The sequence below is a fragment of the Leptodactylus fuscus genome, chromosome 8 (assembly GCF_031893055.1).
Source record: "Leptodactylus fuscus isolate aLepFus1 chromosome 8, aLepFus1.hap2, whole genome shotgun sequence".
NCBI classification, from domain to species: Eukaryota; Metazoa; Chordata; class Amphibia; order Anura; family Leptodactylidae; genus Leptodactylus; species Leptodactylus fuscus.
Genome location: NC_134272.1, coordinates 63,913,751 through 63,941,180, shown reverse-complemented (window position 1 = coordinate 63,941,180; position 27,430 = coordinate 63,913,751). Strand labels below are relative to the sequence as shown.

Here is a 27,430-nt window from a genome sequence, read left to right as displayed (position 1 = left end):
CCTCTCTACATTGTCTTTTGTATGGTAATATTTACACCATATCAAAGGTGATTACTGATTTGTCTCTTTGCTTTGAGCTTTTAGCTTTAAGGGATAATGCACTAGGTGCCGCGCGGTGCTTTTCTGTTTATTTTTTCTGCTTTCTATTTACTCTCATTTGATCTCTGCCTGTTTTCTGACTCCAATCCCATGCTGCTTACGCTGACCTCTGCCTGGATTACTGTATTGAGTCTGCGCCACCTGCTCTGACCTCTGCCTGGATTACTGTACTAAGTCTGTGCCACTTGCTCTGACCTCTGCCTGGAATACTGTACTGAGTCTACGCCACCTGCTCTGACCTCTGCCTGGATTACTGTACTGAGTCTGCACCACCTACTCTGACCTCTGCCTAGTTTACTGTACTGAGTCTGCGCCACCTGCTCTGACCTCTGCCTGGATTACTGTACTAAGTCTGTGCCACTTGCTCTGACCTCTGCCTGGAATACTGTACTGAGTCTACGCCACCTGCTCTGACCTCTGCCTGGATTACTGTACTGAGTCTGCACCACCTACTCTGACCTCTGCCTAGTTTACTGTACTGAGTCTGCGCCACCTGCTCTGACCTCTGCCTGGATTACTGTACTGAGTCTGCGCCACCTGCTCTGACCTCTGCCTAGATTACTGTACTGAGTCTGCGCCACCTACTCTGACCTCTGCCTGGATTACTGTACTGAGTCTGCGCCACCTGCTCTGACCTCTGCCTGGATTACTGTACTGAGTCTGCGCCACCTGCTCTGACCTCTGCCTGGATTACTGTACTGAGTCTGCGCCACCTGCTCTGACCTCTGCCTGGATTACTGTACTGAGTCTGCGCCACCTGCTCTGACCTCTCCCTGGATAACTGCACAAACTCTGCCTGCCCTGACCCCTGATTGTCTTATGGCCACATCTCTACCTGATCCTTCGGTGTTACAGTCCTATGAAAAAGTTTGGGCACCCCTATTAATCTTAATCATTTTTTGTTCTAAATATTTTGGTGTTTGCAACAGCCATTTCAGTTTGATATATCTAATAACTGATGGACACAGTAATATTTCAGGATTGAAATGAGGTTTATTGTACTAACAGAAAATGTGCAATATGCATTAAACCAAAATTTGACCGGTGCAAAAGTATGGGCACCCTTATCATTTTATTGATTTGAATTCCCCTAACTACTTTTTACTGACTTACTGAAGCACAAAATTGGTTTTGTAACCTCAGTGAGCTTTGAACTTCATAGCCAGATGTATCCAATCATAAGAAAAGGTATTTAAGGTGGCCAATTGCAAGTTGATCTCCTATTTGAATCTCCTCTGAAGAGTGGCATCATGGGCTACTCAAAACAACTCTCAAATGATCTGAAAACAAAGATTGTTCAACATAGTTGTTCAGGGGAAGGATACAAAAAGTTGTCTCAGAGATTTAACCTGTAAGTTTCCACTGTGAGGAACATAGTAAGGAAATGGAAGACCACAGGGACAGTTCTTGTTAAGCCCAGAAGTGGCAGGCCAAGAAAAATATCAGAAAGGCAGAGAAGAAGAATGGTGAGAACAGTCAAGGACAATCCACAGACCACCTCCAAAGAGCTGCAGCATCATCTTGCTGCAGATGGTGTCACTGTGCATCGGTCAACTATACAGCGCACTATGCACAAATAGAAGCTGTATGGGAGAGTGATGAGAAAGAAGCCGTTTCTGCACGTACGCCACAAATAGAGTTGCCTGAGGTATGAAAAAGCACATTTGGACAAGGCAGCTTCATTTTGGAAACAAAAATTGAGTTGTTTGGTTATAAAAAAAGGCGTTATGCATGGCGTCCAAAAAGAAACAGCATTCCAAGAAAAACACATGCTACCCACTGTAAAATTTGGTGGAGGTTCCATCATGCTTTGGGGCTGTGTGGCCAATGCCGGCATCGGGAATCTTGTTAAAGTTGAGGGTCGCATGAATTCCACTCAGTATCAGCAGATTCTTGAGAATAATGTTCAAGAATCAGTGACGAAGTTGAAGTTACGCCGGGGATGGATATTTCAGCAAGACAATGATCCAAAACACCGCTCCAAATCCTCAGGCATTCATGCAGAGGAACAATTACAATGTTCTGGAATGGCCATCCCAGTCCCCAGACCTGAATATCATTGAACATCTGTGGGATGATTTGAAGCGGGCTGTCCATGCTCGGCGACCATCTAACTTAACTGAACTTGAATTGTTTGTCCAAAATACCTTTATCCAGGATCCAGGAACTGATTAAAAGCTACAGGAAGCGACTAGAGGCTGTTATCTTTGCAAAAGGAGGATCTACTAAATATTAATGTCACTTTTCTGTTGAGGTGCCCATACTTTTGCACCGGTCAAATTTTGGTTTAATGCATATTGCACATTTTCTGTTAGTACAATAAACCTCATTTCAATCCTGAAATATTACTGTGTCCATCAGTTATTAGATATATCAAACTGAAATGACTGTTGCAAATACCAAAATATTTAGAACTAAAAATGATTAAGATTAATAGGGGTGCCCAAACTTTTTCATAGGACTGTATGTAGCGGCATCTGTTGACTCGCCTGGGTCATTAACACTGACATAACTCCTAAAGTTACAGACCTGGTGGTCTCCTGCAGCAAACTTCATATCTCCATACAGGGTGTGGGGGTGAAGTTCAGGGGATTATTTAGACAATGGCTTCAGGAGTAGCCCAAAGTCAAACTGGTTTTGTCCATATCTGCTGCATTACATACCGCCATCTCTGCACTACTACAAATCCATAAAGTATAATGTACATTTGTTGCTTAGGCCTATTCCCTATATACAGTACATTTCAGAAATACAATGCTTGTGACATGTCCTAGCTACAGTAAATACCTATAAATCATCATAAAAACCTGTTCACACAACAGTTATAAAAACTGCGGACATGAGCTCTGTTTGTCATCATATATTTTTTATTGTGGGTTCTTTGTCATGGGGACTTCTTGGGAGTGTCTTGTCGGGGAGTGAACTGTTGCTGAAACAAGAATTGCTAGCTTGAGGTCAGGGGATACGTAAAACCTGTATGTTTTCTCCAAACTCTTCTATTTGGTTTACCCAGGCTTCCTCTCGATCTTCTATTTGACTATATATTCAGCTGAGCAGTCCTAAGCAGTCATTGATCTCCCTGCACCAGTGAGAGGTATGTGCAAGTGTGCAATGGCTATAGGCTCAGGGTTCAATACTGTATAGGGCCATATAGGGTTCAATACTGTTCTAATTTATATTTTTTGTGACACGTTAGAATTTTTTTTTATAGCATTGTTCCCTTTATAATTCCAATGGAAAAAAATCCATAAAAATTGATCTAACAAATTTTAAAAATTTAAACTAGCATAATTTTGTATCTTTTACATATTTATTTCCAGCGTCACGTACCTCAGTGCTGCTTATATAAATATACTTTTATGTCTTATCAAGAGTAATTCATATGGTGGTATATCAAAAAATGTTTTTGGCTTCCAACTAGTGTCTTAACAATTCAGGATGTGAAATTATTATTATTTATTATTATTGTTTATTTCTATAGCACCATTAATTCCATGGTGCTTTACATTTGGGGGTTACATACAGTACACAGAATATACAAGTAGACATAATACTAACAATGACCGACTGGCACAGTGGGGTAGAGGGCCCTGCCCGCGAAGGCTTACAATCTATGAGATTCTAGTGGGACATTATTAATTCTAAAGGGAGATATTACAATAACAATACAATCTATTAGTAGGAATAATAACTGATAATAGTGTCTTCTACATTGAAAATGGAAATTTATTATTATTATTATTATTATTATGTGATACATACAGTTACTGCGAGTGGTAGAAAGACAGATATTTGGCTCATGATTGTTTTTTCTTTCTCCAGAATCCAGCCATTATGGGAAACTCCAACCAAGGTTAGGATCCAAAGTGTTTTTTTGCCCATGAGATTTATCTACTATGTATATTTTCTTACCTATGACTGCTAGTCATATATTACAAAAATTGACCAATTCATCATCATCATGGCTTAGGGCTATCTATTACATGTTATAAATACTCATACAGTACAGTATATACTATACGTATAGGTATATGCGGAACTGCCAGGATATTAGACATAGCAGTTTCAGTGGGGGTCCCCATATAAGGGGTCTACTGTCACTCAGAGATGAGATTTTCATTATTTCTACGCTGTGACATCACTGTATGCATTATCTCTGTACTGTAACAAATTATTACATTATTAAGTTACTGTGACCTGTCTATATCTGTTTTCCTGTCTAGAGATGTTATCATTAGAACTTCATGTACACGGTCTGGACATGTTTAAAAATCATTTTGAATAATTTGTTTCAGGTCCACATCACCCACATGGTCATCCCCACCATCATCACCCCCATGACCATCATCCCCACCCAGGACCTCATCCACCTCATCATGTAGGTCCACATGGCCATCCTGGACACCACGGACCACACTCACATCCTGGTCCACATGGACATCATGGACATCATGGGCATCATGGCCATCATTAAGCTTATCTATCTATCTAGCTATGGTAAGTTGAGTCTGGATTGAGGGATTTGACTTATAGCATTTATTTTATTACAATTCCTGTCTGAAAGTAGATATTCATGTTTCTCACATTGAGTATGGGGAAATCGAGAACTGAGAATGGTCTGGAGGGGGAGATGACTTGTTTTATTGACTATTAGTAAATACTATTCATGTCCCTCATGGATTTCAGAGCATCTTTCCTTATAACTCTGCACATCTGTTCTTTAGTTTCTTCTAGAAACGTATAGATACATTGACAACAGAGTGTTACCAGCAGTCTACTATTACTGAACTATGAAATTATTGAATGCGCTCATAGGATTGTGTCTTACGTGTCATACTATATAAGCAAGACTGTAAATGAAGTAATATGAATGTGGAGATGTAATGATCAAGCCGATAAAATAGAAAAATAGAAGATCATGAAAAAATAATACTTGGGATTCGAATGTTTGCTAAACCCTTTTTCATTGGCACCAACTTTGACCCATCTCCCTATAATAGTCGCTTAGCTGTTGCTCCTCTATATTTGTGATAATGGATCTCATAAGATATGTACGTTATATTATAGATATTATGCTCTTACTTTCTTACATATTTTTGCATATTTGTCTTTGCAGAGTTGAAGTGGAAGGAATATAAGAAATATATTTACGGAGACAACATGGAAGAAGATTGATAGGCTACATCTGTAGAGATATATGAACAGACAACTACATACATATTAATAATTCACTAATATATGGCCACAGCTACAGTCACTAAATAAATTACTAAAATAGCCATTAAAGGGAGTCAATAAGCACCAAAATGTTTCTCAAATCATTAAGGAGATGGTGGTGGACTTTAGTAAATGGAGAAGTGCCCCGACCCCGGTGGAGGTCCAAGGGACATGCATTGAGATAGTCAGGACCTATAAGTATCTGGGCGTGCTCCTCAATAATAAACTAGACTGTGCTGATCACCTGGAGGCGCTGCACAGAAAGGGCCACAGCAGACTCTACCTGCTCAGGAGGCTGAGGGCCTTCGGAGTCCAGGGGTCACTTCTTAGGGCCTTTTTCAACTCTGTGACTACTTCAGCCATCTTTTTCGGTGTGGCCTGCTGGGGGATCAGTATATCAACCAGGGACAGAAATACACTTGACAGGCTGATCAGAAGGGCCAGCTCTGTCCTGGGGAGCCCCTTGGACCCAGTATAGGTGGTGGGTGACAGAAGGATACTGTCAGTGGTTAGCTCCATGTGGGAGAACAAATCCCACCCCATGTATGAGACCTTGATGGCACTTAGCAGCACTGTAAGTGACCGTCTGCTTCACCCCAAGTGTGAGAAGGAGTGCTATTGCAGGTCCTTCCTTCCAACCGTGATCAGGCTGTATCATCTACATCAGACTAAGCGAAGATCACTCCATATAGAAAACTAATGATTATTATTATGAAGTCTTCCTTCTTTCTTCTTCTGTTCCTTAGCTGCTAAGGACTCCTAGTATATCTTCTATTCTCAGCATATGCATGCCTACGTCTGTATTATATTACTGTGTATTATCCTGTATCTGTATTACTATGCTGCTGTAACATGCTGAAATTTCCCCACTGTGGGACTATTAAAGGATTATCTTATCTTATCTTATCTTAACTTAATAGTGCCATGTAGAGGGCCTATAATAGGAGTAGAAACATGCCTTTGTGGCCACAAACTGATGAAGTAATGCAGAGATAATATTTTTGGTGGACAAGTGATATAGTGTTTGTTTTCACCTCTGTGCCCTTTCCATGATCTGTTTCCCCCAAAGACAGACCTTTTCAGTCACAGAAACTGCACTGTAATGCAGGGCCGGCATCGGGACCGACGTCAGCACCTGGAGAACTTAGGCAGATATTGAGGGCCTGGGGGAAAAGGGCCCACTGAGGGTCGGCATTGAGCAATTCCGCCAATATAGATGGAGGTGATTATTGCAATGTAATAGGTCTGTGAAACAAGTGGAACCTACAAACTTCATTAGTTCATTAGTTGCATCATCACTGCAATTTCTGCTTTGCCACCACAGATGACGCACTGACCGGTCTACTGAGAAATCAGCCTGATGTTAACTGTTTGACTGCTGGAAATTATCCTGAATTTCTATCATTTTATTGTATGTCAACAGTATTACTCATGTGGAGACATACCCATCTTTAAAGGAAAATCCCCAACTAAAATATTTATGACCTATACTGAGGGTCTGACCTCCAGCACCTTCACTGTTCAGCAGCTGATACATAAATAATATTATAGAAAGTTCCATAGAAGGTTACTGGTTAGATCTGATAGTGATTGACGTATCCTTAGGAAAACCCCTAAGGATTCCATTTTCCAATTAAACAAATTCAATACAATAATATGCTAGCAAAACCCTTGAAAGGCTGCAGTTCACCACACAACCAATGGATGGTGACACAGAAACACATATAGCATATCTAAGAATGTGTGAAAAATGAGGAAGAGAGGAGAAGTCACAATATGTCCTGCCATGGAGTCCTAGCTAATGCAAATAACTCATAGATCTCACGTGTACTAGATGAACCCAACAAAAAGAACAGGTTGAGACTGGACCCTTGAGTACTGAAAAAGTTTAAAAAATGGTAAGTGCACCCCTGAATATTGTCACCAGATAACTTTCTACATGGGGGTATGAGATGTGCCCACCTCTGACACCATTATTACAAAAGGGGATTGTTTTATCTAAATCACTGCAATAAAAAAGACTCAATAAAAGTATTCAAATCTTATTTCTAAAATACAATATTGGACATGCAGTCTGATCTGCTGGCAGCATGTTATAGAACAGGAGGAACGGAGCTGAGTAATATATAGGTTTAATATATTGGTTCAATGAAACCAAGCCCTCCATAATACTTAGAATTTGATGGGATCCTCTCAGAGTCCTTATGGTAGTACTGTAGAGACTGTTATCACGATACCTCCACTAGGGGACTGTTGTAACTCTTATCTGGACTCAGATAAGCAACTGCAAACTGGAAACAATCATCGGCCCTGTCTGACCCTATGGAGACATAATAAGCAGTATCTGGCAATTGGAGCAAGATTGATAACCAAATGTATCGAGTAACATATTCTATTAGATTAAGCTACAAGTGAATATGACCTAAAGATGTTAGGATTTCATGATAAACATTTCATCTCTTATCTTATGCCACTACAACAAAGCAATGGATCCTAGAAATACAGTACTTATGTAGAAAAATGTTTAGGCTTTGATTCCCTGTCCCCATATGGATACATCAAATCCCCAGGATATACTACCTACTCAGTGGTGTAACTAGGAATGGCGGGGCCCCGTGGTGAACTTTTGAGAAGGGGCCCCTGACCGACGCTGAAGACCTCGACCAACTGACCCCTACCGCTGCCGACCACCCCCACCCCCGCGCGCATTTCTGCGCACACTATAATACCCCATATTGGCCCCTGCACACAGTATTATGTCCCTATAGTGGCCCCAGTACACAGTATTATGTCACCATACTGGCCCCACTACACAGTATTATCCCCCATACTGGCCCCACTACACAGTATTATATCCCATTGTGGACACACATGAACAATTATTATACTCTGGGTCTTTTCAGGATCGGTAAGTAAATAGGACCCGTACTTTAAAAAAAAAGAAAAAAAACGTAGGGCCTCTAATGTCCCGGGCCCTGTGGCAGCTGCTACCACGGTAGGTAGGTAGCCCCTGTACCTACTTAATTGATAGAATTTTACTATGAATATTTTAACATATTTTTTATGCTATTTTTCAATATATAGTTTTTATTCTATGCTGATATATTTGTTATAATATTCCTCTTGATGCTGACATACAATGGTCGGTAATTGAACACTTAATTAACTATTTCTAATCGTCTAATAATTTATCATGCATCTTTAAAAGTCATGAAATTCTAGTTATTAGGTTATGTATTTTTAAATTTTTAAACCTTTTTTTTTTCCATTTTGCTAGTCTATAGGAGGACTCTCTCCTACCCCTAAAGGGTTAATGAGAGGGACTAGACATCTTTTTATTACACGGGTTTCTTACACAATCTATTTAGAAGTGTGACACCCCTCAGTACTTGCATTTCCCTGTGACACAAGCACCTGCCCCCCCCCTTCCCACAACATCTCTCCTGTGTGTTGCACAACTCACATCATAAGGAGGGGAAGTTTTGTCACACTAGATTTTTCTTCTCACATACAGATGCTTCGTTTTCTATGGTTTCTCCATTCTTTCATTATTTTCCCAATATTTTACATGCTAGGAACACTTGACAGCGGTGGCGTAACTAAAGTCTTGTGGGCCCAGTGCAATCTTTTGTCCGGGGCCCCCTACCTCATCCCTACAGTCAATTCTTGATAGTGATGGTTACGGGAGCTAAGGAGTTTAATAAACCTTAGTGTGGTTAGGGGTAATCTGTGGGTCTCCTTGGTTTATGGGACAGATGGAAGCTGCAATCTCAATACTGATGCCAGTGCTTATGGACCCCCAAAATAAGCCAGGCGGTTTTTACGTGTGAACTAGCCCTAAGGCTCCTGGGCCTGGTATGACTGCACCCTCTGCACTCCCTCAAGTTACGCCCCTGCTTACGATTACATTTATTTAGTTCTAGCTAGTATTTCCTATATCTAGTTATAGTTATATGTACATTCTGTGCTTGCATTTCTATTCACTTCAGGGTGCGCCCCAGGCTGGAGGTATCAGGTGATCACAATAGAAAAGAAAAACATTATAAAAGCAAATATAGGCTTTACTGTTTTATTGTTTGTTTGTCATATGTTCCTGAGGAAGAGGATGTGTAAAGCGCTCCACAAAGCATATGAAACTGCAATAAAGTATCTAAGTGGAAGTTCACACTACTGAACACTAATGTCCATTGCTGTCTTCTGTCATAGGATGACAGCAACGGACATTAAATTGTCTCAGAGAATGGTCTCAGACTGATTCTGTATCTGTTCCCATTGACACTAATCCTATGATAAAAGACAGCAACAGACATTAGTAACGGTAGTGTGAACTCCCCCTCTGGACACAAGATGCTGCTGTTTGTCTTATACACCATTTGGCTCCTTGAGGATTAGACCCCACATTACGGAAATTCAGCTGATCATTCTTGGATGAGCAAAGCAAATTCAATTTTATGTTTCCCCACATTGCAAAAAAAACAAACAAATAAACAACAGATCTTTTTAGCCGTGTTTCAATAAATGTAGCCTTAACCTAAAGCCATGGCCCCAAGTTGTGAAAATGCCACTGCAAAAAAACGCAGTGTTTTATGGTACCGGCAAATTGGAGGAGATTCTGGCTAATCCCATCCACACACTGCAAAAAAAATGCAGCAATGCCCACATTTTTGTAAATCGCAGAATGTCAATTAGATCTATGGAAACATAGGTGTAATAGGATCAGAAATTCTGTAGACGAAAACTCTTTGGGCCTTCTGTGAAAAGAGCTGTAGGAAAAACAGCAATGTGTTTGTGCTGCCTTGTGTCCAGCAGCGCTATGTGGGGCCTTAGCCTAAAGTGTTTTTTCAGGCCCCTAGGTGATCTTCATATTGACACGACGTTCCTCAAGACAGGCCAGCAGTATCTGACCAGCGGTGGTCCTACACCTGGATCAGTTTGGGTTAGCAACAGGCGTCATAAGCTAAACATGGGATGGCAGATGCAGAAGGTATCGCTTGCTTTATGGTACTGCCTGTACAGCTTCCAATGCCCAATGGGAGTTGGAACAAATGATTGGTGTGGAATATGGGTGTTAGACCCCCAAAGATCAGATGCTAACCATAATAAGTGACGGGAATAGGAGGTAGAAAATATAGTTCCCTGTCGTCCTCAACAGCGGCACAATGTGGGGTATTTCTGCCCCTGTGTGCTGGTAGGACAGGCGGATATTTAATTAGCCAATCAAATGCGTGGCAGGCCCTATAAGAGGGCACAAGAACCTCCCCTCTGCGTGTTTTTTTCTGTCCTGTGTGGACAGAGGACAGGTGGGAGGACTTGTGTCCTCTTAGAGAAGCTCAGCAGGATCACTCACCTCCTGAGCGGTTGTTTTTTTCTTGTCACCTTCTGTGCCCTGCGGGGAGAAGGTGCTTGTTAGCCATGTGTGGCTACCCCCCTCTATCCCCCCTGCCCCCTCTCTCCTCCGCTTCCCCTGCTCCTTGTGACTTACCTGACATTTTGGTGAGAGTCCGGGGACTCCGCATGCCGCCTCTGGTGGCCGCGCGGACTGCCGGCGGGTGGAACCACACTGTTGTGTATCCTGTTCCCCGCCGGCCGCTGTAAGCGCGCACTTCCGGTTTCGCCGGAAGTATCATAGCGCCATGGCAACGGCCTGGCGCTGGCGGCCGCTCACCCAGGGAAGATTCAGGCCTTATTAAAGGCCGGAAAAGACGGGGAGATGTGGGGGTAAGTGCCCGTGTTAAGGGCCTCTTGGTGGGGGGGAATGTATATCTTTGCAGACCCCCGATTACAGGAGTAGTTGTCTGGGCAGGTTGCCTCACCTGCTTTGATTGTGGCTCCGCCCACTTCCAGCCGGCCAGAATTAAGAGGCTGGCTGGCCTGGTGTCAGAGACCTTCCTGCAGTATCTGCTGAAGGCGTGCGATTGTGGTGTTCATTGATCTTGAACTCTTTTCCAGTTTGCAAACTTTATTGGGATCCGTCACCTCGCTGTCCGGTCTACAGGACCTGGATATGTCATCCTCTACTACCCCTCCTAGGGATGGTAGGAGGAAAACCTCTTCCAAGAGGAAACATCTTTCCTGCTTCGATTGCGACACACCGCTCCCTGATGGTAGGTAGCGGCTTGAAAGGTTGTGCCCTGCGGGGTACTACTGGTCCTATAACTTGCCTATTTTCAGGCTATGAGTGGGCCCGTTGTCGCGGGTGCAGAGGTCCTCCACCTGTGGAGCCCTCTCCCAGAGATATGATGGCATGGGTCAAGGAGATGGTGAGTTTGGGCATCGCTTGGGTAAATAGTTTTTCCCTTGCTTGTACTCTCCTTTTTGTTTTGCAGGATGATTCCCTCAAAGGGATCCATTGCACCTTGTCTCAGCTCACCAGGAGACCATGCTCTGAGCTCCGTTCCTCGTCTCTCCCCCCCTTGGAACACCTGCGGGTGGCAGAGGATGATTCCTCCGAGGACGACTCAGTTATTCCAGCAGAACTGCGTTCCATTATGAACAAACGGGCAGGCTGCTGAAGTCCATCCGGTCTACAGTGGGCCGAGATGTTGACGGGGAAGCCTCCACGTCTGCCTCTGGGGGACATATTGCCTTCCATGCGGACGCCACGCTGACCGACCTTATGGCGCAGCAGTGGAAACAGCCAGAGAAAGGACATTCGCTTTCCAGGATCTTCAAGAGTTTGTTTCCTGTTAACACTACCCAGTGGGATTCCTGGGGGCCTCCCCCGAAGGTGGATTTGGCCGTAGCAAAGCTGTCCCGCAGAACCCTGGTGCCCTTGGAAGATGGTTCAAATCTTCAGGACCCTCTGGATCGTAGGGTGGACTCCGTTCTGAAGAAGGTCTACTCAGCTTCCTCCGCGCAAGCCTCTGTGGCCATAGCCTCCTCTATGGTTGGTGACTTTTTGCGCAACCGCTTAGCCGCCTTGGAGCGGGATATAGACTTGGGCGTAGACAGAGATGAGATTCTGGCCTCTATGAAAAGAGTTCATAGGGCTGCAGATTATTTGGCGGAATCCTCCTGCCATCAATTAAAAATCTCCGCCAAATCTATGGCGTTGTCTACTGCGGCCCGTAGACCCCTTTGGCTAAAGCCTTGGCGGACAGATTTTGCGTCTAAAGCAGCACTCTGTGCTCTCCCCTTTGAGCCGGGAAGGGTGTCTGGCCAAAGCTTAGACGCCATTATGGAGGGATTAGCTGAAGGTAGGGGAAGGTCAAGCATCCAGGGGCAGACGTGCTCCCTCTAGAGGCAGAGGTTCTTCCTCTAATTATAGACGCCCTTCCCAACAACGGCGTTTTAGATATCGCCCTAGGGGAGCTGGTCGTGGCGCTTCCAAGGAGGACACCAAGAGGAAGCCTGAGTTTTGACGTGGGGCAGCTCCCTGTGGCCCCCCTTCCTGTGGGAGGACGTCTTTCCTCCTTTTCCAGAGCATGGTTCACCCATATCCAAGACCCATGGGTGTTGAAGATCATACAACACGGGTATCACATCGACTTTCATCTTCCACCTCCAGATCGGTTCGTTTCCACCCAAACTCTTCCACCTTCTCAGCAGGCCAGTCTAGAAGCCTTGGTTGCCGAATATGTTACCAAGGGCGCCCTGGAGAAGGTACCAGCCTCAGACCTCGGTCTGGGAGTCTACTCCCCCGTCTTTCTGGTCCCCAAGTTCACCGGGGGCTGGAGGATGATAATAGATCTGAGGTACCTCAATCGGTTTATCAGGAAGAGGTCATTTCGAATGGAAACCGTGGATTCCGTGGCTGTGTTTCTTCAGCCAGGAGAGGTGATGGTTACCCTCGATTTGAAGGACGCCTATCTACATGTCCCCATTGCTCATTTCCACAGGAAGTTCCTCAGGATTGCCGTCGCTATGGCCGGCCACAGGGAGCACTATCAATTCACAGCTCTGCCATTCGGCATCACATCCGCCCCACTGGTATTCACCAAGGTGATTTCTCCGGTCGCCGCGGCCCTCAGACTTCAGGGTCTTTTCATCGTCCCTTATCTAGACGACTGGCTACTGAAAGCTCAGTCTCCTGCTGCCCTCCTCCAGCAGCTCAACCTTGCCATCAACTTCCTACAGGAGTTAGGATTATCAATTGGGAGAAGTCCGAAATCGTTCCATCCACCTGAAGAAAATTCCCCCCACTCCCAGACCTGGTAACCCAAGGAGAGCTGAGATGCCAGGATCTGAGGAGACTCAACCTGACAGCCTGGAGGTTGACCAGTCCCTATTGAGAAATAGAGGACTGTCACAAGCCGTCTTGAAGACCCTATCCAGCGCCAGAGCAGATTCGACTAACAGGAACTACCGTCGAATAGGTAACATCTTTAATGCCTGGTGTCTGCAGCATCAAGTGGACTCCACCGATCCCCCTACGGAGGCGATCCTGGACTTCCTTCAAGACGGACTAGACAGAGGTCTTGCTGCGGCCACACTCAAGGTACACGTAGCGGCCCTGTCCGCCTATCTGGGGAGGCGTTTGTCTCAGGATCCTTTAGTGAGCACCTTTATTAAAGGGGCAACTAGGCTGAGACCGGTGGTAAACACCCCTGTCCACCAATGGGACCTTATTCCGGTCCTGAACGCCCTATGTGGCCAGCCATTTGAACCTCTGGAAGAGGTCTCCCTCAAGTCGCTAACCGGCAAAATGGCGCTGCTATTGGCAGTCACACCTGCCAAACGCGTTAGTGAACTACAAGCTTTGTCCGCTGAGGAGCCATATACCACCTTTTTCTCTGACCATGTACAGCTTAGGTTCCTCCCTGGGTTTCGTCCCAAGGTGCCATCTGCTGTAAACAGGAACCAACTGATTTCCCTTCCAGTATTTTTTCCGTTCCCTTCTTCTGCTGAAGAAGAAAGATGGCACAAGCTGGATGTGGTTAGATGCCTGCAGATCTACTTGCAGCGCACTCGCCCCTTTAGGTGGACTGAAAACCTGTTGGTCAGCTACACGGGGAAAAACAAGGGCGCCAAAGCCGCCAAAGCTACAATATCCCGGTGGGTTACCGAGACTATTAGAGTCGCCTATACCGCCCAAGGGCTGTCGGCTCCATCTTTCCTTCATGCCCATTCAACCAGGGCAGTGTCCACTTCACGGGCAGAAAGAAGTGCTTTGTCTGTGGACCAAATATATGCAGCTGCCTCTTGGGCATCTGAATCCACCTTCATTCGGCATTACCGCCTGAAGGACCAAGTGGCAGATTCCACTGCCTTTGCCCAGACCAGTTTAAGTTCGGTCATGGGTTTGTCCCACCCATCTTGGGGACCTGCTTGCTATATCCCCACATTGTGCCGCTGTTGAGGACGACAGGGAACGAGTGATTATGAAGATAATCTTGTTTCCCTTAGTCCTAACAGCGGCACAAGATTTCCCACCCTGGGAATCATATCTTATGTATAAAACTGTATATAAATGTAATGGAGGTACTTTTGTATTTACACGCAGAGGGGAGGTTCTTGTGCCCTCTTATAGGGCCTGCCACGCATTTGATTGGCTAATTAAATATCCGCCTGTCCTACCAGCACACAGGGGCAGAAATACCCCACATTGTGCCGCTGTTAGGACTAAGGGAAACAAGATTATCTTCATAATCACTCGTTTCTCTCCTCCTGCTGGAACGTTTGTTGCTGTATCTGCAATATCTAAAGCTACAACCGTGGACTAGAATGTAAATTTTTTATACAAACCTTATCACACATATATGTATGTGTTTATATACAGTATATTTCTCCATATCTTTATATACTGTATGCAGTATATTACAAGTAGTATAGATAGTGCTTGTGGCATGTCGTATTACAGTCCCATGGAGACACTATTAAAGGATTATCGTACATTGTCTCTTACATTGGTTAGACATGAGGAAATTTGTTGTTACAAGAATTGCAGTCACGAGTTCTGTTTGTGGTATGTCATCATATTTTTACCATGGGACCTTTGTCATGGGGATGTCATGCCAAGGAGTGTCACGTCAGGGAGTGGACTGTTGTCACTAGTTTGATGTCAGTGGAAACCTAAAACCTTTCTATTTTCCACAAAGTCTTCTATTTGCTTTCCCCCGGTGTAACAAATCCTTTCAGTCTTCTATCCGACTATATATTCAGCGTGTCAGCCCTGAGCAGTCACTGATCTCCCTGCACCTATAGCAGGTAAGTCCTATGTCATACACCTATGTGATATTCCTACAAGCCTCCATTTATTCACAATTCAATATTCTCTTTGTGATAAAGATTTTTATCGTGATAGAAGAATTTTCTTTTGAAACTTTTGCTACATTTATTGTTACAAAAAGCTTTAGATGAGAAGTAGAAAGGAAGGTGTTTTGTATTAAGTATGTATTTCCATGTCAGTAGGAATCGGTATAGGTATAAATATACAATATATCCATATTATATATTGGTGTGTGTGATCGAAAAGTTTTAACTATTTAATGTGCACCAAACATTAGGGCATGGGTTAGTGTACCAGCAGCCCCTATAACCTATATAATCAGATTCAGATCTATTCTCATCAGTCTACACATCTCCAGCACATAGGTTATCCCGCCATAAGGACTGCCACATTACAGGCGACATCTCCTGTAGTTTTACTTCTAATAATAGTGGCTTTAATACTGTACAAATGATATAAAGCATCAGCTTATTATACTTGGATCATATATGAGTGTTAGAAAGACAAAGGTTTGACTCGTGATTGTTTTTTCTTTCCCCAGATTCCAATTATAATGGGAAACGCACATTACGGTTAGTATCTATCTATCTATCTATCTACAGTCCTATGAAAAAGTTTGGGCACCCCTATTAATCTTAATCATTTTTAGTTCTAAATATTTTGGTATTTGCAACAGCCATTTCATTTTGATATATCTAATAACTGATGGACACAGTAATATTTCAGGATTGAAATGAGGTTTATTGTACTAACAGAAAATGCGCAATATGCATTAAACCAAAATTTGACCGGTGCAAAAGTATGGGCACCTCAACAGAAAAGTGACATTAATATTTAGTAGATCCTCCTTTTGCAAAGATAACAGCCTCTAGTCGCTTCCTGTAGCTTTTAATCAGTTCCTGGATCCTGGATAAAGGTATTTTGGACAAACAATTCAAGTTCAGTTAAGTTTGATGGTGGCCGAGCATGGACAGCCCGCTTCAGATCATCCCACAGATGTTCAATGATATTCAGGTCTGGGGACTGGGATGGCCATTCCAGAACATTGTAATTGTTCCTCTGCATGAATGCCTGAGGATTTGGAGCGGTGTTTTGGATCATTGTCTTGCTGAAATATCCATCCCCGGCGTAACTTCAACTTCGTCACTGATTCTTGAACATTATTCTCAAGAATCTGCTGATACTGAGTGGAATCCATGTGACCCTCAACTTTAACAAGATTCCCGATGCCGGCATTGGCCACACAGCCCCAAAGCATGATGGAACCTCCACCAAATTTTACAGTGGGTAGCAAGTGTTTTTCTTGGAATGCTGTTTCTTTTTGGACGCCATGCATAACGCCTTTTTTTATAACCAAACAACTCAATTTTTGTTTCCAAAATGAAGCTGCCTTGTCCAAATGTGCTTTTTCATACCTCAGGCAACTCTATTTGTGGCGTACGTGCAGAAACGGCTTCTTTCTCATCACTCTCCCATACAGCTTCTATTTGTGCAAAGTGCGCTGTATAGTTGACCGATGCACAGTGACACCATCTGCAGCAAGATGATGCTGCAGCTCTTTGGAGGTGGTCTGTGGATTGTCCTTGACTGTTCTCACCATTCTTCTTCTCTGCCTTTCTGATATTTTTCTTGGCCTGCCACTTCTGGGCTTAACAAGAACTGTCCCTGTGGTCTTCCATTTCCTTACTATGTTCCTCACAGTGGAAACTGACAGGTTAAATCTCTGAGACAACGTTTTGTATCCTTCCCCTGAACAACTATGTTGAACAATCTTTGTTTTCAGATCATTTGAGAGCGGGCTGTCCATGTTCGGCGACCATCAAACTTAACTGAACTTGAATTGTTTTGTAGAAAGAAATGGTCCAAAATACCTTTATCCAGGATCCAGGAACTGATTAAAAGCTACAGGAAGCGACTAGAGGCTGTTATCTTTGCAAAAGGAGGATGTACTAAATATTAATGTCACTTTTCTGTTGAGGTGCCCATATTTTTGCACCGGTCAAATTTTGGTTTAATGCATATTGCGCATTTTCTGTTAGTACAATAAACCTCATTTCAATCCTGAAATATTACTGTATCCATCAGTTATTAGATATATCAAACTGAAATGGCTGTTGCAAACACCAAAATATTTAGAACTAAAAATGATTAAGATTAATAGGGGTGCCCAAACTTTTTCATAGGACTGTATCTATCTATCTATCTATCTATCTATCTATCTATCTATCTATCTATCTATCTCCTATCTATCTATCTATCTATCTATCTATCTATCTATCTATCTATCTATCATCTATCTATCTACCTATCATCTATCTATCTATCTATCTATCTATCTATCTATTATCTATCTATCTATCTATCTATCTATCTATCTATCATCTATCTATTATCTATCTATCTATCTATCTATCTATCTATCTCCTATCTATCTATCTATCTATCTATCTATCTCCTATCTATCTATCTATCTATCTATCTATCTATCTATCTATCTATCTCCTATCTATCTATCTATCTATCTATCTCCTATCTATCTATCTATCTATCTATCTATCTATCTATCTATTATCTATCTATCTATCTATCTATCTATCTATCTATCTATCATCTATCTATTATCTATCTATCTATCTATCTATCTATCTATTATCTATCTATCTATTATCTATCTATCTATCTATCTATCTATCTATCTATCTGATCTATCTATTATCTATCTATCTATCTATCTATCTATCTATCATCTATCTATTATCTATCTATCTATCTATCTATCTATCTTATCATATTTTCTTATTAAGTTATGTATAAATCTGTCTGCCTTCTATAGTACAGTATGTGTATATACATGTGAAGAACCATTACTATCTATGACGTATTGCAATTCCTATTGCAGTCCCCATATTCATCTTACATCCGCTGTGTTATCACTGTCTTATATTATCTGCCACTGTGATGTTACATACACATTAAATATCAATATTTTTTGTAAACTGGGTTAATATCTGTGTAAGATGGACTTGTACATGATTTTGAAATTTTGTATGATCATACTGAATGACTTGTTTCAGGTCACCATCACCCACATGGGCACCATCACCATCACCACCATCATCCCCACGTAGGACCTCACCACGGAGGGCTACATATACACCATGGTCACCCTGGACATCTTGGACCACATATACACCATAGTCCTCATGGACATTTTGGACATCATGGACACTTTGGACATCACGGTCATCATGGCCATCATGGGCATCATGGGCATCACGGGCATCATGGGCATCATTAGGCTTGTCTGTCAAACCCTGAAAAGGTGAGTCTTTATTGAGGAAATTGTATTAGGGTACTTTTTCCAGAAAAAAGTAAATTTGGCTGAATTAATATTTAGGTTATTATTTATAATATGATACAAAAATATCTCATGGTAATATATGATGTGCAGTGATTGTACTGTAATGTGAGATCTCTTTGCATCCTATAGAACCCGTTTACCCTCAGAGCATATTAGCCGTGTTATCTTTTGTTGATAATGTTCCTAAATATCACCGACCTCCTGCCAGAGGACAAAGCATGGCTGCAATAAGGTCTGGACTTAAAATCCGGCTGGTTTCCTGACTGCTAAAGTTACTGAACCAAAAATGCAAAACCTAAGAGGACACTATAAGGGCCCTACACAGAAATCATGGGGACTTTAGCAAAACACTGAACTGCCCAACTCTATCCAATGGCTTATCCAAAATGGCTTTTCTAAAAAGGGGCTTACTAATACTGTAGGACCGATAAAGTAAAAATATTACTCGTCTGTCCCTGAACAAGCAGGATGTCACTGCCAACGTCAGCCGGGGCCTATAAACAGAAGACGCTGCCGGACGTGGAGGGCGGGGGAGAAATGAGTAATGTTTTTTATTTTATTGGCCCTAACAGTGACCCTTGGGGTTCAGAAGATCCCCTACAACTCAAGGATACTGGTCAATCTGCCGCTAGTCCAATATATACTGTCGCCACAATGGAATACCAATGCTCTACATCTGCAATTGCCATTGTGGGTAGCCAGCGACTGGAAAATGGCAGCCAGAATATAAAGTGGAATTCCGCTTCATTTTCCATCATGTGAACAGTCCCTTAATCTTCTACGAATATTAACAGGAAAAGTCTGTTTTTAAACTTTAAAATTTACTTGCTTTGGTTGTATAATCCAACATATTTTGCAGCACTCATGGGGTTTTTTTGCCTTCCCCTGGATCAACACTGTAGGGATTGTAGGGTTATAGGTTGGACTTGATGGACTAATGTCTTTATCCAACCTCATCTACTATGTAACTATATGAATGTAACTTTACAGACATTATCCATCATTGTCCTATATAGGACTCACAATCTACATTCCCTGTCAGTATGTCTTTGGAGACATGGGGAGAACATACACACTCGGTGCAGATGATCTAATTCTGTCTGTATGCGTATTTTATGGGGATCATTCACCGCTCCCGACATGTCTGGTTATGGAAATACTTCTATTCTTCTTGTTATCACTATTTTTTTTAACTCTTTGCACCGCATTGCACCATTTTCTTTATCCCTCCTAGAACTGTATGAATATATACATAGCTGGGTGTTATATCATTCCCCTTCTGAAAGTATCCCTGGATAGTCTTGCGAAGCCAATACTGATTGAACAGTGTCAGAGTATATAGGGTCACGTCCTATACATTCTATGAGGAATAAGAAAAGAATCGCATGTTCTAAGAAAACATGAAGAATACAAGTAATCAGAATAGACATAAGTGAGAGCTCCTCTCTGTGATCCATGTAAGAGCCTTATATTATTAGTATGCAGGGAGCGCCCTCTAGTGGCAGCTACAAGTAAATGTCATAGCACACAGGGAAAGGATTGTAGTGCTACATTATATACACTTCCCCTCCGCCCCATAGCTTTTGCCTTATTATTAACATAAGTCAAGTTTTAGGAATATTTTTTAGGAAAAACATGTTGTTCATGACATGCAAAGTGAACTGTTAAAATATTGAGAATCCATGTGTTGGTTTTAATCCATATTATCTGCTGTAGAAACCGATCCATCCTATTTAGCACATTTTAGGCTAAAGCCCCACGATGTGGAGACACAGATTTTTTCGAGTGCAGATTTTCTTACATTTTTAGAGCCAAAGCCAAGAATGGCTACAAGCGGAATGGGAGATGTATATAAAGGACTTATACTTCTACCTTCTGCTCATTCCACTCCTGGCTTTGGCTCAAAAAAACACAGCAAAATCTGCAACATAAAAAGCTGCATTTTTGTAATTTGGGGCCTCAGCCTTACCTTAGAAGTGCCAGTTTATGAAGTCTTTTTAGCTCTGCTATTATTAATTGCACTTAAGTTATTTTAGCATTTTATATTTGTGATAACCGATATACATTATTACCGCTATACTACATACATGATTACCACTATACTACATACATTACCACTATACTACATACATTATTACCACTATACTACATACATTATTACCGCTATACTACATACATTATTACCGCTATACTACATACATGATTACCACTATACTACATACATTACCACTATACTACATACATTATTACCGCTATACTACATACATTATTACCGCTATACTACATAAATGATTACCACTATACTACATACATTACCGCTATACTACATACATTATTACCACTATACTACACACATTATTACCGCTATACTACATACATTATTACCGCTATACTACATACATGATTACCACTATACTACATACATTATTACCACTATACTACATACATTATTACCACTACACTGCATACATTATTACCGCTATACTACATACATTATTACCGCTATACTACATACCTGATTACCACTATACTACATACATTATTACCACTATAGTACATACATTATTACCGCTATACTACATACATTATTACCGCTATACTACATACATTATTACCACTATACTACACACATTATTACCGCTATACTACATACATTATTACCACTATACTACATACATTATTACCGCTATACTACATACATTATTACCGCTATACTACATACCTGATTACCACTATACTACATACATTATTACCACTATACTACATACATTATTACCACTACACTGCATACATTATTACCGCTATACTACATACATTATTACCACTATACTACATACATTATTACCACTATAGTACATACATTATTACCGCTATATTACATACATTATTACCGCTATACTACATACATTATTACCGCTATACTACATACATTATTACCCCTATACTACACACATTATTACCGCTATACTACATACATTATTACCGCTATACTACATACATTATTACCGCTATACTACATACATTATTACCGCTATACTACATACATTATTACCACTATACTACACACATTATTACCGCTATACTACATACATTATTACCGCTATACTACATACATTATTACCGCTATACTACATACATGATTACCACTATACTACATACATTATTACCACTATATTACATACATTATTACCACTATACTGCATACATTATTACCGCTATACTACATACATTATTACCACTATACTACATACATTATTACCACTATAGTACATACATTATTACCGCTAAACTACATACATTATTACCACTATACTGCATACATTATTACCGCTATATTACATACATTATTACCGCTATACTACATACATTATTACCACTATACTACATACATTATTACCGCTATACTACATACATTATTACCGCTATACTACATACATTATTACCACTATACTACATACATTATTACCACTATAGTACATACATTATTACCACTATACTGCATACATTATTACCACTATACTAAATACATTATTACCGCTATACTACATACATTATTACCGCTATACTACATACATTATTACCGCTATACTACATACATTATTACCGCTATACTACATACATTATTACCACTATACTACATACATTATTACCGCTACACTACATACATTATTACCGCTATACTACATACATTATTACCGCTATACTACATACATTATTACCATTATACTACATACATTATTACCGCTATACTACATACATTATTACCGCTATACTACATACATTATTACCGCTATACTACATACATTATTACCGCTATACTACATACATTATTACCGCTATACTACATACATTATTACCGCTATACTACATACATTATTACCACTATACTACATACATTATTACCACTATACTACATGCATTATTACCGCTATACTACATACATTATTACAGCTATACTACATACATTATTACCGCTATACTACATACATTATTACCGCTATACTACATACATTATTACCGCTATACTACATGCATTATTACCGCTGTACTACATACATTATTACCACTATACTACATGCATTATTACCGCTATACTACATACATTATTACAGCTATACTACATACATTATTACCGCTATACTACATACATTATTACAGCTATACTATATGTATTGTGCACTTACTTTTTTATGTTTGTATTTGCAGAACTAAAGTGAAAGAAAAATAATGAAGATGGCAACATGGAAGACGATCGTTAGGACACATTTTACACATATCTATGTATAAATAATTCACTGATATATTGCCTGTATTATGGCCACGACTACAGACACTAAATAAATGTGTATAGTAGATATTGCTATTGTATTGAAGTGTGTTCTAAGGGTAATTCATATCTTAACACAAAACAAGCAACAAAAAAACCACAATTTTGTACATCAATGTAGAAAGTGATCTGTTTTTTCATAACTGCATCATTTTTGCGATGACAAAAGCACAGCAAAATAAGCCAAAAAATTGTGCCCAAACCCACAAGAACATGTAAATTCATGCAATGTACATATGACCATATGGTGCTCTAATAATAGTGTCATATATTAGCTAAATAAACTTCCATACAGTTACCTAACCAAGAATGCTATACAGAGATGTCACTAATAATCCCATAGTGTGAACACCGCCATAAAGTGTTCATATAATACCAATATACAGTGACCATATAACAGCTTCATATAGAAATGTATAAGATGTACACGTGATACATATAATACTGCCAATACAGTAAATATGAAGGACTATGGTACAAGTAAATGTCATAGCACACAGGGAAAGGATTGTAGTGCTACATTATATACACTTCCCCTCCGCCCCATAGCTTTTGCCTTATTATTAACATAAGTCAAGTTTTAGGAATATTTTTTAGGAAAAACATGTTGTTCATGACATGCAAAGTGAACTGTTAAAATATTGAGAATCCATGTGTTGGTTTTAATCCATATTATCTGCTGTAGAAACCGATCCATCCTATTTAGCACATTTTAGGCTAAAGCCCCACGATGTGGAGACACAGATTTTTTCGAGTGCAGATTTTCTTACATTTTTAGAGCCAAAGCCAAGAATGGCTACAAGCGGAATGGGAGATGTATATAAAGGACTTATACTTCTACCTTCTGCTCATTCCACTCCTGGCTTTGGCTCAAAAAAACACAGCAAAATCTGCAACATAAAAAGCTGCATTTTTGTAATTTGGGGCCTCAGCCTTACCTTAGAAGTGCCAGTTTATGAAGTCTTTTTTGCTCTGCTATTATTAATTGCACTTAAGTTATTTTAGCATTTTATATTTGTGATAACCGATATACATTATTACCGCTATACTACATACATGATTACCACTATACTACATACATTACCACTATACTACATACATTATTACCACTATACTACATACATTATTACCGCTATACTACATACATTATTACCGCTATACTACATACATGATTACCACTATACTACATACATTACCACTATACTACATACATTATTACCGCTATACTACATACATTATTACCGCTATACTACATAAATGATTACCACTATACTACATACATTACCGCTATACTACATACATTATTACCACTATACTACACACATTATTACCGCTATACTACATACATTATTACCGCTATACTACATACATGATTACCACTATACTACATACATTATTACCACTATACTACATACATTATTACCACTACACTGCATACATTATTACCGCTATACTACATACATTATTACCACTATACTACATACATTATTACCACTATAGTACATACATTATTACCGCTATACTACATACATTATTACCGCTATACTACATACATTATTACCACTATACTACACACATTATTACCGCTATACTACATACATTATTACCACTATACTACATACATTATTACCGCTATACTACATACATTATTACCGCTATACTACATACCTGATTACCACTATACTACATACATTATTACCACTATACTACATACATTATTACCACTACACTGCATACATTATTACCGCTATACTACATACATTATTACCACTATACTACATACATTATTACCACTATAGTACATACATTATTACCGCTATATTACATACATTATTACCGCTATACTACATACATTATTACCGCTATACTACATACATTATTACCCCTATACTACACACATTATTACCGCTATACTACATACATTATTACCGCTATACTACATACATTATTACCGCTATACTACATACATTATTACCGCTATACTACATACATTATTACCACTATACTACACACATTATTACCGCTATACTACATACATTATTACCGCTATACTACATACATTATTACCGCTATACTACATACATGATTACCACTATACTACATACATTATTACCACTATATTACATACATTATTACCACTATACTGCATACATTATTACCGCTATACTACATACATTATTACCACTATACTACATACATTATTACCACTATAGTACATACATTATTACCGCTAAACTACATACATTATTACCGCTATACTACATACATTATTACCGCTATACTACATACATTATTACCGCTATACTACATACATTATTACCACTATACTACATACATTATTACCGCTATACTACATACATTATTACCGCTATACTACATACATTATTACCACTATACTACATACATTATTACCACTATAGTACATACATTATTACCGCTATACTACATACATTATTACCACTATACTACATACATTATTACCACTATAGTACATACATTATTACCGCTAAACTACATACATTATTACCACTATACTGCATACATTATTACCACTATACTAAATACATTATTACCGCTATACTACATACATTATTACCGCTATACTACATACATTATTACCGCTATACTACATACATTATTACCGCTATACTACATACATTATTACCACTATACTACATACATTATTACCGCTACACTACATACATTATTACCGCTATACTACATACATTATTACCGCTATACTACATACATTATTACCGCTATACTACATACATTATTACCGCTATACTACATACATTATTACCGCTATACTACATACATTATTACCACTATACTACATACATTATTACCACTATACTACATGCATTATTACCGCTATACTACATACATTATTACAGCTATACTACATACATTATTACCGCTATACTACATACATTATTACCGCTATACTACATACATTATTACCGCTATACTACATGCATTATTACCGCTGTACTACATACATTATTACCACTATACTACATGCATTATTACCGCTATACTACATACATTATTACAGCTATACTACATACATTATTACCGCTATACTACATACATTATTACAGCTATACTATATGTATTGTGCACTTACTTTTTTATGTTTGTATTTGCAGAACTAAAGTGAAAGAAAAATAATGAAGATGGCAACATGGAAGACGATCGTTAGGACACATTTTTACACATATCTATGTATAAATAATTCACTGATATATTGCCTGTATTATGGCCACGACTACAGACACTAAATAAATGTGTATAGTAGATATTGCTATTGTATTGAAGTGTGTTCTAAGGGTAATTCATATCTTAACACAAAACTGGCAACAAAAAAACCACAATTTTGTACATCAATGTAGAAAGTGATCTGTTTTTTCATAACTGCATCATTTTTGCGATGACAAAAGCACAGCAAAATAAGCCAAAAAATTGTGCCCAAACCCACAAGAACATGTAAATTCATGCAATGTACATATGACCATATGGTGCTCTAATAATAGTGTCATATATTAGCTAAATAAACTTCCATACAGTTACCTAACCAAGAATGCTATACAGAGATGTCACTAATAATCCCATAGTGTGAACACCGCCATAAAGTGTTCATATAATACCAATATACAGTGACCATATAACAGCTTCATATAGAAATGTATAAGATGTACACGTGATACATATAATACTGCCAATACAGTAAATATGAAGGACTATGGTACTCATAAACCTAAGGCTTATGTGGGAGATGGTCACAAGGCTGGTAGTATTTCGTGGTTATACACTGAGCACTATGTGACGTTTATGATGTAAAGGCTGCAGGCTTTAATAAATGATTATTCGGAAATGCTCCTCGCCTGGGGCTGACATATTGGACGTTGATATTACGTTTAAAAAAAGTCTGACATTCAGGACCGCTGTGACGCTGGACGTTTTCCTTATTTATTCTGTTGTTTTCCTCCATGTAAGTCGGACCATTGTCTATGAATCCCAAACTTTTTGAATGTTTTACTAGTTGTTTTATGACGGTCTTTTCTGAATAAAAATGATTTCTCTTATAAGAAGTTTGTGTCGTGGCCTAAGTATCAAAATGGTGTCCCACAACAATGTAGACCCCCACATAGAGCTCACAATGTACATTTTTTCCCTATTAGTATGTCTTTTTGGAATATGGGATGCAGTGGTGAACCTAGCCCCTCTGCTGCCTGAGGCGGTCGATCAAAGACGC

General features: G+C 39.9%; 1 long non-coding RNA gene across 1 annotated transcript; it reads left to right on the top strand.

The window, feature by feature from the left end:
* Window positions 1–15,379: 15,379 nt before the first annotated feature.
* Window positions 15,380–23,135, top strand: LOC142217021 (uncharacterized). The gene is made up of 4 exons (XR_012717372.1): window positions 15,380–15,462; window positions 16,026–16,056; window positions 18,559–18,806; window positions 23,052–23,135. It is a non-coding gene; the product is annotated as an uncharacterized LOC142217021 (long non-coding RNA).
* The last annotated feature ends 4,295 nt before the right edge of the window (window positions 23,136–27,430 follow it).